Source organism: Aegilops tauschii, chromosome 1 (assembly GCF_002575655.3).
Source record: "Aegilops tauschii subsp. strangulata cultivar AL8/78 chromosome 1, Aet v6.0, whole genome shotgun sequence".
NCBI classification, from domain to species: Eukaryota; Viridiplantae; Streptophyta; class Magnoliopsida; order Poales; family Poaceae; genus Aegilops; species Aegilops tauschii.
This window is the reverse complement of record NC_053035.3, coordinates 90,930,879-90,947,795: the sequence shown is the minus strand read 5'-3', so window position 1 is coordinate 90,947,795 and position 16,917 is coordinate 90,930,879.

Genomic DNA, 16,917 nt, shown 5'->3' with positions numbered 1-16,917 from the left:
GGTCGTTACTAATGCCTCTCCCCTTTAGTCCCGGTTCTTACACGAACCGGGACTAAAGGGCGCAGCCACGTGGGGTAACACCAACCGGGACTAAAGGAAATTTTATGATTTTTTTTTGAATTTTTTTTGAATTTTTTTTGAATTTTTTTTTGATTTTCAAATTTCTGAATTATTTTAACCTCTAGTCTCTAATCACCACCCCTCATCACTGCTCCATTTGTCCTCTAATCACCCCTCATCATTCCAAATCATCTAACTTCCCGAACGGTCACCCATCCTCCCACTCCCCCAGCCTGAGCATGCTTAACTTCCGGGTTCTATTCTCCCTCGTTTCCAAGTCTGCACTTGTTGTTTTCCTGACAATAGTAAGATGTCAATCCTATTAACCTTCAGGAATTTTGCTTGAGCATGAAGTGACACATTTCACTGTTTGAGTTTGAAACTATTGTTTTAAAAAACAATAATTATTTAGTAACACTAATATTTCTTGAATAATTAGTTTGACCATTGTTTGACCACTGTTTGACCGGGACTAATGCTTTAGCCGTACGAACCGGGATAAATGCTCACATTAGTCCCGGTCCGTGACTGAACCGGGACTAATGTGAAAACTGCCCTGTGATCAAAGCCCTGTTTTCTACTAGTGCACCGCACTCAAGGGCATTACCCGCAAATTGGAGGATTGATACGTCTCCAACATATCTATAATTTTTTATTGTTCCATGCTATATTATCTTCAGTTTTGGACATTATTGGGCTTTATTATACACTTTTATATTATTTTTGGGACTAACCTATTAACCGGAGGCCCAGCCCAGAATTGCTGTTTTTTACCTATTTCAGAGTTTCGCAGAAAAAGAATATCAAACGGAGTCCTAACGGAATGAAACCTTTGGGAACGTGATTTTTGGAACGAACGTGATCCAGAGGACTTGGACCCTACGTCAAGACATCAACCAGGTGGGTACAAGGTAGGGTGGCGCGCCTACCCCCCCAGGCGCACCGTCCACCATCGTGGGCCCCATGTTGCTCCACCGATCTACTTCTTCCTCCTATATATACCTTCATACCCCCAAACTACCAGATACGGAGCCAAAAACCTAATTCCACCGCCGCAACCTTCTGTACCCATGAGATCCCATCTCGGGGCCTGTTCCGGAGCTCCGCCGGAGGGGGCATCGATCACGGAGGGCTTCTACATCAACACCATAGCCTCTCCGATGATGTGTGAGTAGTTTACTTCAGACCTTTGGGTCCATAGTTATTAGCTAGATGGCTTCTTCTATCTTTTTGGATCTCAATACAATGTTCTCCCCCTCTCTTGTGGAGATCTATTCAATGTAATCTTCTTTTGCGGTGTGTTTGTTGAGACCGATGAATTGTGGGTTTATGATCAAGTTTATCTATGAACAATATTTGAATCTTCTCTGAATTCTTTTATGTATGATTGGTTATCTTTGCAAGTCTCTTCAAATTATCAGTTTGGTTTGGCCTACTAGATTGATCTTTCTTGCAATGGGAGAAGTGCTTAGCTTTGGGTTCAATCTTGCGGTGTCCTTTCCCAGTGACAGTAGGGGCAGCAAGGCACGTATTGTATTGTTGCCATCGAGGATAACAAGATGGGGTTTTTTATCATATTGCATGAATTTATCCCTCTACATCATGTCATCTTGCTTAAAGCGTTACTCTGTTCTTATGAACTTAATACTCTAGATGCATGCTGGATAGCGGTCGATGTGTGGAGTAATAGTAGTAGATGCAGGCAGGAGTCGGTCTACTTGTCTCGGACGTGATGCCTATATACATGATCATACCTAGATATTCTCATAACTATGCTCAATTCTGTCAATTGCTCAACAGTAATTTGTTCACCCACCCTAAATACTTATGCTCTTGAGAGAAGCCACTAGTGAAACCTATGGTCCCCGGGTCTATTTTCCATCATATTAATCTTCCAACACTTAGCTATTTCTTGCGCCATTTTTATTTTGTTTACTTTACTTTGCATCTTTATCATAAAAATACCAAAAATATTATCTTATCATATCTATCAGATCTCACTCTCGTAAGTGACCGTGAAGGGATTGACAACCCCTTATCGCGTTGGTTGCGAGGATTTATTTGTTTGTGTAGGTGCGAGGGACTCGTGCGTGGCCTCCTACTGGATTGATACCTTGTTTCTCAAAAACTGAGGGAAATACTTACGCTACTTTGCTGCATCACCCTTTCCTCTTCAAGGGAAAACCAATGCAGTGCTCAAGAGGTAGCAAGAAGGATTTCTGGCGCCGTTGTCGGGGAGGCTTACGCAAGGTCAAGTAAAGATTTGGACTCCCGACAACGAGCCATTTCTGGCGCCGTTGCCGGGGAGTCTACGCAAAAGTTAACATACCAAATACCCATCACAAACCCTTATCTCCCGCATTACATTATTTGCCATTTGCCTCTTGTTTTCCTCTCCCCCACTTCACCCTTGCCATTTTATTCGCCCTCTCTTCTCCATTTGCCTTTTGTTCACTTGCTTTTTGTTTGCTCGTGTGTTGGATTGCTTGCTTGTCACGTTGGCTCAAGATAATACCAAATTATGTGACTTTACCAATACCAACAATAATGATTTCCTTAGCACTCCGATTGCTCCTCTTACCGATACTGAATCTTGCGAATCAATACTGCTTTGTTGAATCATGTCCTGAAAGATCAATTCGCCAGCCTTCCTAGTGAAGATGCCGCTACCCATCTAAATAGCTTCGTTGATTTGTGTGATATGCAAAAGAAGAAAAATGTGGATAATGATATTGTTAAATTGAAGCTATTTCCTTTTTCGCTTAGAGATCGTGCTAAAGCTTGGTTTTCGTCTTTGCCTAAAAATAGTATTGATTCTTGGAATAAGTGCAAAGATGCTTTTATCTCTAAATATTTTCCTCCCGCTAAGATCATCTCTCTTAGAAACGATATTATGAATTTTAAGAAACTTGATCATGAACATGTTGCACAAGCTTGGGAGAGGATGAAATTAATGATACGTAATTGCCCTACTCATGGTTTGAATTTGTGGATGATTATACAAAAAATTTATGCCGGATTGAATTTTGCTTCTAGAAATCTTTTAGACTCGGCCGCAGGAGGCACTTTTATGGAAATCACTTTAGGAGAAGCTACTAAACTCCTATATAATATTATGGTTAATTATTCGCAATGGCACACTGAAAGATCTACTAGTAAAAAAGTGCATGCAATAGAAGAAATTAATGTTTTGAGTGGAAAGATGGATGAACTTATGAAATTATTTGCTACTAAGAGTGTTTCTTCTGATCCTAATGATATGCCTTTGTCTACGTTGATTGAGAATAATAATGAACCTATGGATGTGAATTTTGTTGGTAGGAATAATTTTGGCAACAACGCGTATAGAGGAAACTTTAATCCTAGGCCTTATCCTAGTAATTCCTCTAATAATTATGGTAATTCCTACAACAATTCTTATGGAAATTTTAATAAGATGCCTTCTGAATTTGAGACCAGTGTTAAGGAATTTATGATTTCGCAAAAGAATTTCAATGCTTTGCTTGAAGAAAAATTGCTTAAAGTTGATGAATTGGCTAGGAACGTTGATAGAATTTCTCTTGATGTTGATTCTTTGAAACTTAGATCTATTCCTCCTAAGCATGATATCAATGAGTCTCTCAAAGCCATGAGAATTTCCATTGATGAGTGCAAAGAAAGAACCGCTAGGATGCGCGCTAAGAAAGATTGCTTTATGAAAGCGTGTTCTCCTAGTTTCTATGAAAATAAAGATGAAGATCTAAAAGTTATTGATGTGTCCCCTATTAAATCTTTGTTTTGCAATATGAATCTTGATAACGATGGGACTGAATATGATCCACCTTTACCTAGAAGGCGTTCCAAAAATTCGGAGTTTTTAGATCTTGATGCAAAAATTGGTAAAAGTGGGATTGAAGAGATCAAAACTCTAGATATTAATGAACCCACTATTTTGGATTTCAAGGAATTTAATTATGATAATTGCTCTTTGATAGACTGTATTTCCTTGTTGCAATCCGTGCTAAATTCTCCTCATGCTTATAGTCAAAATAAAGCTTTTACTAAACATATCGTGATGCTTTGATACAATCTTATGAAGAAAAACTTGAGTTGGAAGTCTATATCCCTAGAAAACTTTATGATGAGTGGGAACCTACTATTAAAATTAAAATTAAAGATCATGAATGCTATGCTTTGTGTGATTTGGGTGCTAGTGTTTCCACGATTCCAAAGACTTTGTGCGATTTGCTAGGTATCCGTGATTTTGATGATTGCTCTTTAAACTTGCACCTTGCGGATTGCACTATTAAAAAACCTATGGGAAGAATTAATGATGTTATTATTATTGCAAATAGGAACTGTCGTGGAATTGTCACGGCAGATGTCCTCAAGCTAGGACTTAGTCGTGGAGCCATCGCCGCTAGGAAGCTTGAAGGGGTTAACGGGACAAGGAACACGAGGGTTTATACTGGTTCGGCCCCTTACGGTGAAGGTAAAAGCCTACGTCCAGTTGAGGTGGTATTGATTAGGGTTTCGATGACCAGGGAGCTTAACTGCTATGCCCGGCTCTCGATGAGATCTTTCTTGTCCCTAAACCGCTGCCGGGTCGTCCCTTTATATAGAGAGGTTGACGCCCAGCAGCTCTCAGAGTCCCGGCCGGCTCATAAAAGTGTCCGGCTCGGACTCTCAACTATTCTTGCCTTATACTACAAGTCTCGCCATATGGCGGTTTATCACTACGGGCCTTAAGCCATCTCCGGGTCTTAAGCCCATCTTTGGCGCACCGTCTTCAAGTTTGGCGCCAGGCTTCAAGTGATGACCCTTATGAGTAACCCGGCCCCTTCTGGCGGGTGACTCTAAGGTTTATATCCTCAACATTAGGCCCCAGATTGATTTGAGCCGGCTCATGTCAATCTTCAATTCTTTCGACAGAAAATCTTCGGCTTACAATTGTGTGAAGGCCATAACCCGGCGTGACGTCATCCTCTGGACTCTGGGTAATACGCCGTGATGTCATCTTCCATTAACTCCATTTTTTACTCCACCAGATCCGCAACGGATCTTATCTTTACTGCCATCCCGAAAATCAAGGCGCCTCTCGGGCGAGATAACCGCGCCGTGGCCTCCTCGTTTCTCGCGCCCACTTATGAGACTGGCCTTATAAATAGCCCGACCCTCGGGTCTTTCTCATTCTCCCTCTTCTGTCGTCTCCTTCCTCTCACTGCTCCCGTGCTGCTCGAGCTCCGCCGCCGCCGCCGCCGCAACAGAGCTCCGCGTCCTCGTCGTCCTTGGCCGCTGCATCACCCTGAACCGTCCAGAGAACCGCGGCGAACCCCTGCATCCATAAGTTCCTTCCTCCTCGTAGGATAGATCTGCGTTAAGCTCCTGCTGTTCTTCCCGTGTTCTTCGCCGTCGTTCGGGAGTTCTTGGTAGTTTTCATTTTTACTGCCTCTCCTTGATCTTGAGATAGTATAGAACCAACGCGGCGGCTGTTTAGCACCCATTTCAAATGCGAATAGATCTCTTTTCACTGCATAAAGGATCCGTTCGAGCCCAAGAACTTCCTTTGCATCTATTTTTAGGTCTAGAAACTTTCCTTTTAGCCGACCGTTTTGATCCAAATTATTTACTGCAACGTGTGAAACCTGTTTTCACCACACTTAGTAGAAAACTGCACCCGTTAAATCACGGCGGCTTACATTCCGGTTTAAGGAAACCACGCACCGTAGAACCTTTCGGCTCAAAGGAAGCCACGCGCCGTAAAATTTTCCGGCTCACTTACAACAAGGCTGTAGACGATTTGAATTACTCTCAAGCACACCAGCGGCTTAGATAACCCGATGCACTTAGATATATGTCATTAGGCCCCTCCATAAGCCGCCACTTTAAACACTGAACTGTAAATTTCCTCCGGCTATCAGTTAAACCGAACATTTTCCTTTTATCATAGGCGTCCGACTTTCACCATGCCTCCTAAAGCTCCCAAAGCTCCCATCACATGCAATTGGATGAGGTCCAATGTCACCGATGAGACTTTAACAGATTTCATGAAGTCGGGTTACCTGCCTAAGAAGGACGTTATGTCCTACCGTGCCCCCGACCCATCAGAGGAGAGACCACAGCCAAGGGACGGGGAGGTGGTCATTTTTGCGGATCACATGAGCCGGGGCTTCGCACCGCCCGGCTCAAAGTTCTTTAGAGATGTGCTGAATTTCTTTGACCTGCAGCCACAAGACATAGGACCTAATTCTGTGTCCAATATATGCAACTTCCAAGTGTTCTGCGAAGTCTACCTTGGAGAGGAGCCCAGCCTGCTGCTCTTCAGAGAGCTCTTCTACCTGAACCGTCAGAACGAGTGCGCCAACGGGCCAAGCTTGGAACTTGGCGGCATCTCCATTCAGCGACGGAGAGACTGCCTTTTCCCCTACGCCGAGCCGCCAAGCCACCCAAAGGACTGGAACCAGACGTGGTTCTATTGCCAAGACACGTCGCCGGCTGACGAGAGTCCGCTGCCCGGCTTTCGCCCCTCGCGTCTGGAACCAACACACCCTCTGTCAGACAAGCTGACTCAAGCGGAGCGCCAACCTCTGCTCCCCACTATTAACAAGATCAAGGCTCTTCTGGGCAATGATCTCAATGGAATTGATCTGGTCCGGGTCTGGATCTCGTGGCGGGTGATCCCCCTGAGCCGCCACCCCGGCTTAATGTGTGAGTACACAGGCCGGAAAGATGACCCCCTGTGACACAGCCGCAACGATCTTCCTGAAGATGTTGCCGAGGACATGACCAAGGCTCTCTTGAATGAGAGCTTGGCAGACTGCGGGAGGACCGGCTTAAGCCCCTTCTGCAAGACCAACCCGGCCCCAGCGGTAAGCCGCTGACCTGAACATCTTATTTTCACCTGTAGACAACTTTCATCCGAACCTTAAGAAATCGTCATTGTATTTTTCAGGTTGATGACAAATTCTGGAAGGTCAAATATGACCATGAGGCGGCCAAGAAGGCCAGGAAAGCGAAGAAAGCCGCCAAGAGAGCCGCTCCCCGCAAGAAGGGAAGTAGGCCTACTGCTTCAGAGCTGCTGCAACTAAGCGACAGCTCCGAGTCAGAGGTAACCCCTGAGCCTATAAACTCTTGTTGTACTTGCTGTCTATTTCTGTCCACCTTATCAATACTGTTCATCAACAGGATGATACCGGAGCAAGTAACCCGGTGGTTGAAGAGGTAATGATACTTTCCTCCGACTCGGAGCCCTTGCCAAGGCTGAAAGTCCGAAGGGTAACCCGGAAAGTAAGATTTTCTCATCCTTTAGCTTATCAAGATCCTCAATTTCTTTTGAAGCAACAGACTCATGAGAGCCGGCGGCACACCCGGACCAACAAGGACGCTGACCTTTCTTCCGGCTTACCCGACGCATCGAGGAAACGCCGAACCGAGGTTATCTCCAACTTGTACCCTTTTCATCCTTTGGCGGGTGTTATACGTCAACCGCTCAATTCTTCTGATTCAAACTATCAGGAAACCTCACCCTCCTCTGGTGACTCGATGTAATCAAGCCTGCCAGCCTTCAAGACTGTACCCGGGTAACAATGATCATCTCTTTGTTGTGCTTATCTTTGCTCATACCTTTGTACTAACCTTTTTGTCCTTTCAGTGCCCAGGCAAAGCTCACCAAGAGGGCGAAGAAGAACAAGCCGGTCGAAGAGCCGGACTTGCCTGAACCGGAGGTAGCAGCTCAAGAACCGCCAGCTTCCTTCGCTCCCGAAGCCACCGCTCCAACCGACAAGGAAACTACAGAGGCTTTTGCTAACCCGGAGACCTCCAGCTCGGCTCAGCCGGTCAATGACCCGGACGTGGTAATCACCCGGACGGAGTTTGTTGAGCCGGGGAGACCTACTGCACTGGCCAAGTGCTCCGCCAAGGAGGAATTGCTACAGCACCGCTGGGTTAATCTGGACCTCACCGACTACGCCAATCTGAACATCGGAGAGATCGTCTCCGGCTATGTCAGCCAAGTGCATAAGAGCCGGGATGTAGAGATCGGCATGGTGAACCAGATTCATCAGAAGTCTGAGGTACTACTCTTCTTTCTTGTTTCTTACTGCATAGTTATCTTGTTATACTTACCATGCTCTAGCCCCCAAGTCTACGACTTATGATAGAATACGTTGTAGACTTAAGTTCCGGCTTACTCGCTTGTACCGGCAATTTGTAAATAGAAAACGTTCGATATGCATTAGCCCCCAAGTGCCAAGTGTCTTTGCTTGGAAAGTGCTTGGGACTTTAAAATTGCATAATAACTGTTCACCCCATAACCCGGAAATTATGCAGGCTGCTTGCAAGAAGTTTGAAGCTGACATCTCTGATCTGAAGACCTGGCTGAAGATGCAAGAAACTGAGACCCGGAAGGCCAATGCCAAATTTGTGTCCAGTATTGCTGCGCAAGAAAAGCTGAAGACGGACTTTGACGCTGAACGGAGAGCTTGGGCCGAAGAAAAGGCTACTCTGGTGAACCGGGCCGAACAGGCGGAGAAGGCTCTGACAGAGAAGACCGCCGAACTCTCCGGCTTAAAGCGCCAAGTGTCCCAGATGGTTGCCGCAATCTTCGGTAAGTCATTTCACCGGCTTTCATCAAGTGTATAATCTTTATATCTCATAACTCATCCTTGTCGGCGGCTTATCTTATTCTGTTAAACAGGTCCCAGAAGCGCCAACCTCAACCAAAGTGTGGTAACTAAGTTGAAGGCCGTGTACACCCTGGTGGAGCAACTCTACACCGGGTCACAGCATGCTTTGGCTGTGGTGGCCCTATCCAATGAGGTGCCGACTCACCTGGCGGAAGTTCTTCGCCGGCTCGCCGTTCTTCCTCAACGTGTCCAAGAGCTGCGACGGGCCTCTGCAAGAGCCGGAGCCATAGCTGCTCTGAGCCAGGCCAAGGCGTTCCTTCCAGAACTAGACCCGGCGGACATCGCTCTGGGCTACCCCAGTTTGAAGGAAGACGGCACCCCCTTCGACCAAAGGGACTTTGCAGCCTGTGTGAAGATCGTATGCCCGGTGGCCACTCTGATTGGCAATGATACAGATCTGACTAAGTACCAACCGGGTTACGACTCAGAGAATCAGAGGATCCCCACTCCGCGCTATGAAGCCATCAGCTTAGTCCTGCCGACTCGGAAGCACACCTTTGCCCCGGAGATTGACCCGTCCGGGTTAATTGACGAGGAAGCTCAATTTGAAGCTCTGAGCGGCATTGATTGGAAGTCGTCAACTTTCCAGGTCTTGGGAACAGCCGGAGGAGCGGAGAGGGATGAGCCGGAAACTTCAACCCGGCAAGCATCGTAACTCTGCAGGCGGCTTATTAAACAATGCTTCACCCTTTTGGACTCGATGAGTCTTGTAATAGAGTAGGACCAACACTTTAACTTTGCCGTGCCATCGTGCACGCGTTGAATGCTGAAGTCCATTGAAGTTGTCTCCTTTATATTTCTCCGGGTTATAGTTGATCAGTCATGTTCCTTAAGCTTAAATAGTTGTCTTTAACTATCCTGCATAGAAAGACAAATCACAAGTCTCGAGGCCGCTTACCGCACGGAGAATCATAGTCTTATGCACATAACCCGGAATATGATTCACCAAAGACTGGTCCTCAATTATGTCCTTGATATAACCGTAACAACACACTTACCAGCCTGCAAGCACACTTCCGGCTTAGATAACCCGGGCAATAAGGTGGTACCTCAATTCCGGTTTACCAGTCTTAATGACGCCGGTTGTATTCGACTAGCAATGTAAATCAAAGTTAAGCCGGCAAAGTGAGACCCGCCGTGCATACTTGAAATAATCAGAAGAACTTGCTATAAATCAGAAAAACGTAGGGGCTTCCGGTTCGAATACGACCAGAAACCCGTCCCAAAGGGGTTATGCTAGGATTCGAATGCGATCATATAGCCCCCAGTGGGTGTGGCGATGCCAATCAAGAGGGTACCGACAGCTATGTTCTCTTTGGTTCGAATACGACCCATGTTTGAACAGGAAGCCCCCAAATGACTTTAAGAATTGTTTAACGACGCTAATTCGAATACGATCCACGTCGGTTCCCAAAGGGGGTTGAACTATGATTCAGATATGATCAAAGAAAACTCCTCAATGAGCTCGGCACTTTGCCAATCAAATGGGTATCGACAGCTATGTTCTCTTTGGTTCGAATACGACCTATGTTTGAACAGGAAGCCCCCAAGTGATTATATTGCGTACGGCTAGATTCGAATACGATCATAAGCCGGATCCACCTCCAAATTACCATGTGATCTTGTAATGGAAACAACACATTTACCTTTGGAGGAGAAAAAAGGACAGAGGTCCTGTTTTATTGCTTATCATAATATATACATGGCTTATAGAAATATGTACATCACGAGAGCCGGTGGCTCAAGTGTAATAAGGCCTAAGCTGAGCTATGTTCCACGGCCGATGGGTCTCCTCCTCCGACTTACGTGAATCTTTGTGCTCCCGAATGTCAATGAGGTAATATGACCCGTTGTGCAAGTTCTTGCTGACCACAAAGGGTCCTTCCCAAGGCGGGGATAGCTTGTGCGCATCTATTTGATCTTGGATGAGCCGGAGCACCAGATCACCTTCCTGGAAGACCCGGGATTTAACCCGGCGACTGTGATAACGGCGCAGGTCTTGTTGGTAAATCGCTGATCGAGCTGCCGCCACATCACGCTGTTCGTCCAGCAAGTCAAGAGCATCTTGGCGCGCCTGTTCATTATCTGCCTCAACATAAGCCGCCACTCGAGGCAAGTCATGACGGATGTCACTGGGGAGGACTACTTCTGCCCCATAAACCATGAAGAAAGGCTTGAAACCTGTAGACCTGTTAGGAGTAGTGTTGATGCTCCATAACACGGAGGGCAACTCCTCCACCCAACAACCCGGCGTCCGTTGCAAAGGGACCAAAAGCCGGGGCTTGATGCCCTTCAGAATCTCCTGATTAGCCCTCTCAGCTTGACCATTGGACTGAGGGTGAGCCACTGATGAAACATCTAGTCTAATATGCTCTCGTTGACAAAACTCCTCCATGGCGCCTTTGGATAAATTGGTACCATTGTCAGTTATAATGCTGTGTGGAAAGCCAAAGCGAAAGATCACCTTTTTCATAAACTGAACTGCCGTGGCTGCATCACACTTCCTAACTGGCTCTGCTTCAACCCACTTGGTAAACTTGTCAACTGCCACCAAGAGGTGGGTCTTCTTATCCTTGGACCTTTTAAAAGGCCCAACCATATCAAGCCCCCAGACCGCAAAGGGCCAAGTAATTGGGATCATCCTCAGCTCCTGAGCCGGCACATGAGCCCGTCGCGAGAACCTTTGGCAACCATCACATTTACTGACCAAGTCCTCCGCATCAGCATGAGCCGTCAGCCAATAAAAACCATGACGAAAAGCCTTGGCCACAAGAGACTTTGAGCCGGCGTGATGGCCACAATCCCCTTCATGAATCTCACGCAAGATCTCTTGACCTTCCACAGGGGAGACACAACGCTGGAACGCTCCCGTAACACTGCGGCGATGCAACTCACCATTGATAACAATCATTGACTTAGACCGCCGGGTTATTTGTCTGGCCAAAGTTTCATCCTCAGGCAAATCTCCCCGGGTCATGTAAGCCAGATAGGGCATTGTCTAGTCCGGTATGATGTGGAGAGCCGCCACCAGCCGTGCCTCCGGGTCAGGGACAGCCAAGTCTTCCTCTGTAGGCAACTTAACATAAGGGTTATGCAGGACGTCCAGGAAAATATTAGGCGGCACCGGTTTTCGCTGAGAGCCCAGCCGGCTTAAAGCATCAGCCGCCTCGTTCTTCCTGCGATCGATGTGCTCTACTTGGTAACCCTGAAAGTGCCCAGCAATGGCATCAACTTCGCGACGATAAGCCGCCATGAGAGGGTCCTTGGAGTCCCACTTTCCTGATACTTGTTGAGCCACCAAGTCTGAGTCGCCGAAGCACCTTACCCGGCTCAAGCTCATCTCCATAGCCATCCGAAGACCGTGGAGCAAGGCCTCGTACTCAGCTGCGTTGTTGGTACAAGGAAACATCAATTGTAGCACATAATGGAACTTATCACCCTTAGGGGAAGCCAATACGACTCCAGCCCCCGAGCCCTCCAACTGCCTGGACCCATCAAAGTGAATAGTCCAATATGTGTTATCCGGCTTTTGTTCGGGCACTTGTAGCTCTGTCCAATCATTGATGAAATCCACCAAAGCCTGAGATTTAACAGCAGTGCGTGGCACATACTTCAGACCATGAGGTCCGAGCTCTATAGCCCACTTAGCCACTCTCCCTGTGGCCTCCCTGTTCTGAATGATATCTCCAAGGGGGGCAGAACTGACCACAGTGATGGGGTGACCCTGGAAATAATGCTTAAGCTTCCGGCTTGCCATGAACACACCATAAACAAGCTTCTGCCAATGTGGATACCGCTGCTTGGACTCAATGAGTACTTCGCTCACATAATAAACCGGCCTCTGAACCGGATGCTCCTTACCCTCTTCCTTGCGCTCCACCACCACGGCCACACTGACGGCTCGGGTGTTAGCAGCCACATATAGCAATAAAGGCTCCTTGTCAACCGGAGCAGCAAGGACTGGGGGCTCAGCCAGCTGTCTCTTCAAATCCTCAAAAGCAGTATTAGCTGCATCATTCCAGACAAAGTCATCAGTTTTCTTCATCAACTGATATAATGGCATGGCCTTCTCCCCCAAACGGCTTATAAAACGGCTTAAAGCAGCGATACGACCCGCCAGGCGCTGGACGTCGTTTATACATGCCGGCTTAGCCAGGGAGGTGATGGCCTTGATCTTCTCCGGGTTAGCTTCAATGCCTCTGTTAGAAACCAAGAAACCCAAGAGCTTGCCTGCAGGAACACCAAAAACACATTTGGCCGGGTTAAGCATCATCTTGTAGACCCGGAGATTATCAAAGGTTTCCCTCAGATCATCTATCAAGGTTTCCTCCTTCCTGGATTTAACCACAATATCATCCACATTAGCATGAACATTGCGCCCAATCTGGTTATGAAGACAGTTCTGCACGCAACGCTGATAAGTCGCCTGTGCACTCTTGAGTCCAAAGGGCATGGACACATAGCAGAAGGCTCCAAAGGGAGTGATGAACGCCGTCTTCTCCTGGTCCTTAACTGCCATTTTAATCTGATGATATCCAGAATAGGCATCCAAGAAACTTAGGCGCTCACAACCCGCCGTAGCATCAATGATTTGATCAATACGGGGAAGGGCGAAAGGATCAGCTGGACACGCCTTGTTCAAATCCGTGTAGTCCACACACATCCGCCAGGTGCCGTTCTTCTTGAGTACGAGCACCGGGTTAGCTAACCACTCTGGGTGAAAGACTTCAACAATAAACCCAGCCGCCAAGAGCCGGGCCACCTCTTCACCAATAGCTTTCCGCCTCTCTTCATTAAACCGCCGAAGGAACTGCCTGACCGGCTTAAATTTTGGATCAACATTGAGAGTGTGCTCAGTGAGTTCTCTAGGTACACCTGGCATGTCAGACGGCTTCCATGCAAAAATGTCCCTATTCTCACGGATGAACTTGATGAGCGCGCTTTCCTATTTTGGATCCAGATTGGCACTGATGCTAAACTGCTGAGATGAATCTCCTGGAACGAAATCAACAAGTTTAGTCTCATCAGCCGACTTAAATTTCATTGCCGGCTCATGCTCCGTAGTCGGCTTTTTCAGAGAGGTCATATCTGTTGGGTCAACGTTGTCTTTGTAAAATTTCAACTCCTCTGTTGCGCAAACAGATTCTGCATAAGCTACATCGCCTTCCTCACACTCCAGGGCCTCCTTCCGGCTGCCGTGAACCGTAATGGTCCCATTATTACCCGGCATCTTGAGCTGTAAATACACGTAACACGGCCGTGCCATGAACTTGGCGTAAGCCGGCCGCCCAAATATGGCATGGTACGGACTTCTTATCTTGACCACCTCAAAGGTCAATTTTTCCACCCTGTAGTTGTGCTCATCTCCAAAGGCCACTTCCAACTCGATCTTGCCGACTGGATAAGCCGACTTACCAGGTACCACACCATGGAAAATAGTGTTTGACTGGCTGAGGTTCTTATCAATCAACCCCATACGACGGAAAGTCTCATAATAGAGGATGTTGATGCAGCTGCCTCCATCCATGAGCACCTTAGTGAACTTATATCCTCCCACCTGAGGAGCCACCACCAAGGCCAAGTGACCCGGATTATCCACCCGGGGAGGGTGATCCTCCCTACTCCACACTATAGGCTGCTCAGACCACCGCAAGTAGCGTGGAACCGCCGGCTCAACAGCATTCACAGCCCTCTTATGCAGCTTCTGATCTCGCCTACACAGACTGTGGTAAACACATGATACTGTCCACCGCTAAGCTGCTTTGGATTGGTCTGATAACCCCCCTGCTGCTGTTGATGACCCTGGCCAGACTGCTGATTAAAGCCCCCTTGACCGTTCTGAGGATTAGAATTTGAGCCGCCGCCTGGGCCATGAAAGCCGCCGGCGCCTGAGCCACCGCCCGGGCCATTGTTGCCGTTAAAGGCGTTGGAATTCTTAAAAGCCTTCATGATTGCACAATCCTTTCATAGATGAGTAGCTGGCTTCTCTCTAGAGCCATGCCTTGGACAAGGCTCATTCAACAGCTGCTCCAGCGTCGGGCCTGACCCGCCGGCTCGGGGAGGGGGCCTCCCCTTGCGTCGCTGGTTATTACCTTGTGAGCTGGCGTTGGCTACGAACTCTAGGCTGCCATCGGCCTTGCGCTTGGCACCTCCTTGGTTCCCCGGGTTATGCTGAGGACCCTTGCCATTGCCGTTCTTCTTTCCCTTCCCTGTCCTTTCATCATCTGAAGCGGGGTCCTTGGTACCATCAGAATCGGCGTACTTGACGAGAGCCGCCATCAGTGTACCCATATCATTGCAGTCGCGCTTAAGCCGCCCGAGTTTCATCTTCAGGGGCACAAAACGACAATTCTGTTCCAACATTAAGACTGCAGAGCCGGCATCCATCTTATCAGAGGAATGTATTATCTCCTTAACCCGGCGAACCCAATGTGTCATAGATTCACCCTCCTGCTGCTTACAGTTAGTCAAATCCACAATTGACATAGACTGCCTACAGGTATCCTTGAAGTTTTGGATGAACCGGGCTTTCAGCTCAGCCCAAGACCCGATGGAATTCGGTGGTAGCCCTTTCAACGAAGTGCGGGCAGTCCCATCTAACATCATGGTGAAGTACTTGGCCATTGCCGCTTCACTGACTTCCAGCAGTTCCATGGCCATCTCGTAACTCTCGATCCAGGCTGCGGGTTGTAAGTCAGCCGTGTAATTAGGCACCTTCCTAGGGCCTTTGAAGTCCTTGGGTAGACGTTCATTGCGGAGAGCTGGCACTAAACAAGGGACACCTCCAGTCCTGGTGGGGATACCCACGTCGACGGAAGTCGTCGGATAAGCCGGGGGAGTCTGGTAAGCCGTCAACTGAGGCACCTGCTCCGCCTCTTGCCGCGCTCTGTCTTGGTCTGCTGCGTGAAAGGCTCCGTTATGAATCGGGCCATGGCCAGGGGGCGGGTCATGGCGTCGGACATTACTTGAGCCGGTCGCTGAGACCATGTGTCTGCTATAACTCGGGCTCCGGCCTGGACGAGGGGTCGAGTGGATCCTGTCCCGGCTGTAGGAGTACGCCTCTTGCTGCGCCAGTGCTGTCTGAAGGAGTTCCCTGACCCGGCGGGTTTCAATAGCCGTCGGAGAGTCGCCATCAATTGGGAGGGCCGCCAGCCGCGCTGCAGCGGCTACCATGTTCTCCAGCGGGTTAGCATAATGACCCGGTGGTATTGGCACATACTGAGGCGGGGCAGGGCTCACCCGGGGAGGCCCCATTACTTGCGGCTGAATAGGGTTCCCAGACCCGGGCACTATGATCCCCGGCGGGTTACTAGACCCTGCACCTGGCGTGTTGAAGAGGTTTCGAGGATCATAAACCGGAGGAAGTCGAGATTGGGCCTTTTGATGCCTCCTTCTCATGACCTCATTGGACGCGTTCTGATCCATCGTGAGCCGGAAGGACTGCGCCTGGATCAACTGAGTTTGGGCGTCGAGAGCCGCCCTCTCCGCAGCCATCCTGATCCCTTCCACTGCCAGATCCTCCTTAGCTTTCACTAGATCTAACTTTAACTGCGCCACCTCCGCATCATGCTGAGCTTGATCCGCCGGGTCAACCGCGGCGGTCAACAGGGCCGTCATCTTGTCCGTGAGATCCATCAGCACCTGAGCCGGCGAGGGCACCGGGTTTCCCGCTCCAGCAGCAGGGTTTTGAACAGGCTGCGCACCGGCCATGAAGATTCCAACCCGGCTTGGCGGCTCAAACGGGTCCGGAATACTGTCACCATCGGAACAACCCATGAGCCTGCCATCTTGAAGTTGATACAACGAGTTTGACTCATCGGTGGACGACTCGCCGTCAGAGCTGGCGGCCGTCTCGTCACCAGATCCAGATCTATCAGAGAGCCCTCCATGGATACATCCCACAAAAGCATGCTTTAAGGCAGGCAGGGCCCGGGCGGGTCGTGCACGCTGAGCCGTCTCGATGAGATCGGCGCAGAGATCCGGCTCAGGGCCCGGCTCACCAATCTTGCCAATGAAAACATGAATTCCGCCGAAGGGGACCCGGTACCCGTACTCAATTGAACCGGCGTCGGGGCCCCAGTTTGCATCGTCGATGTAGAGCTTGCCGCGATGACTCTTGGTCATCCGGCCCACAGCGTATCCCTTGAGCCCTTCGAAGCTGCCCTTCAAGAACTCAAATCCACCGTGCGCTGGC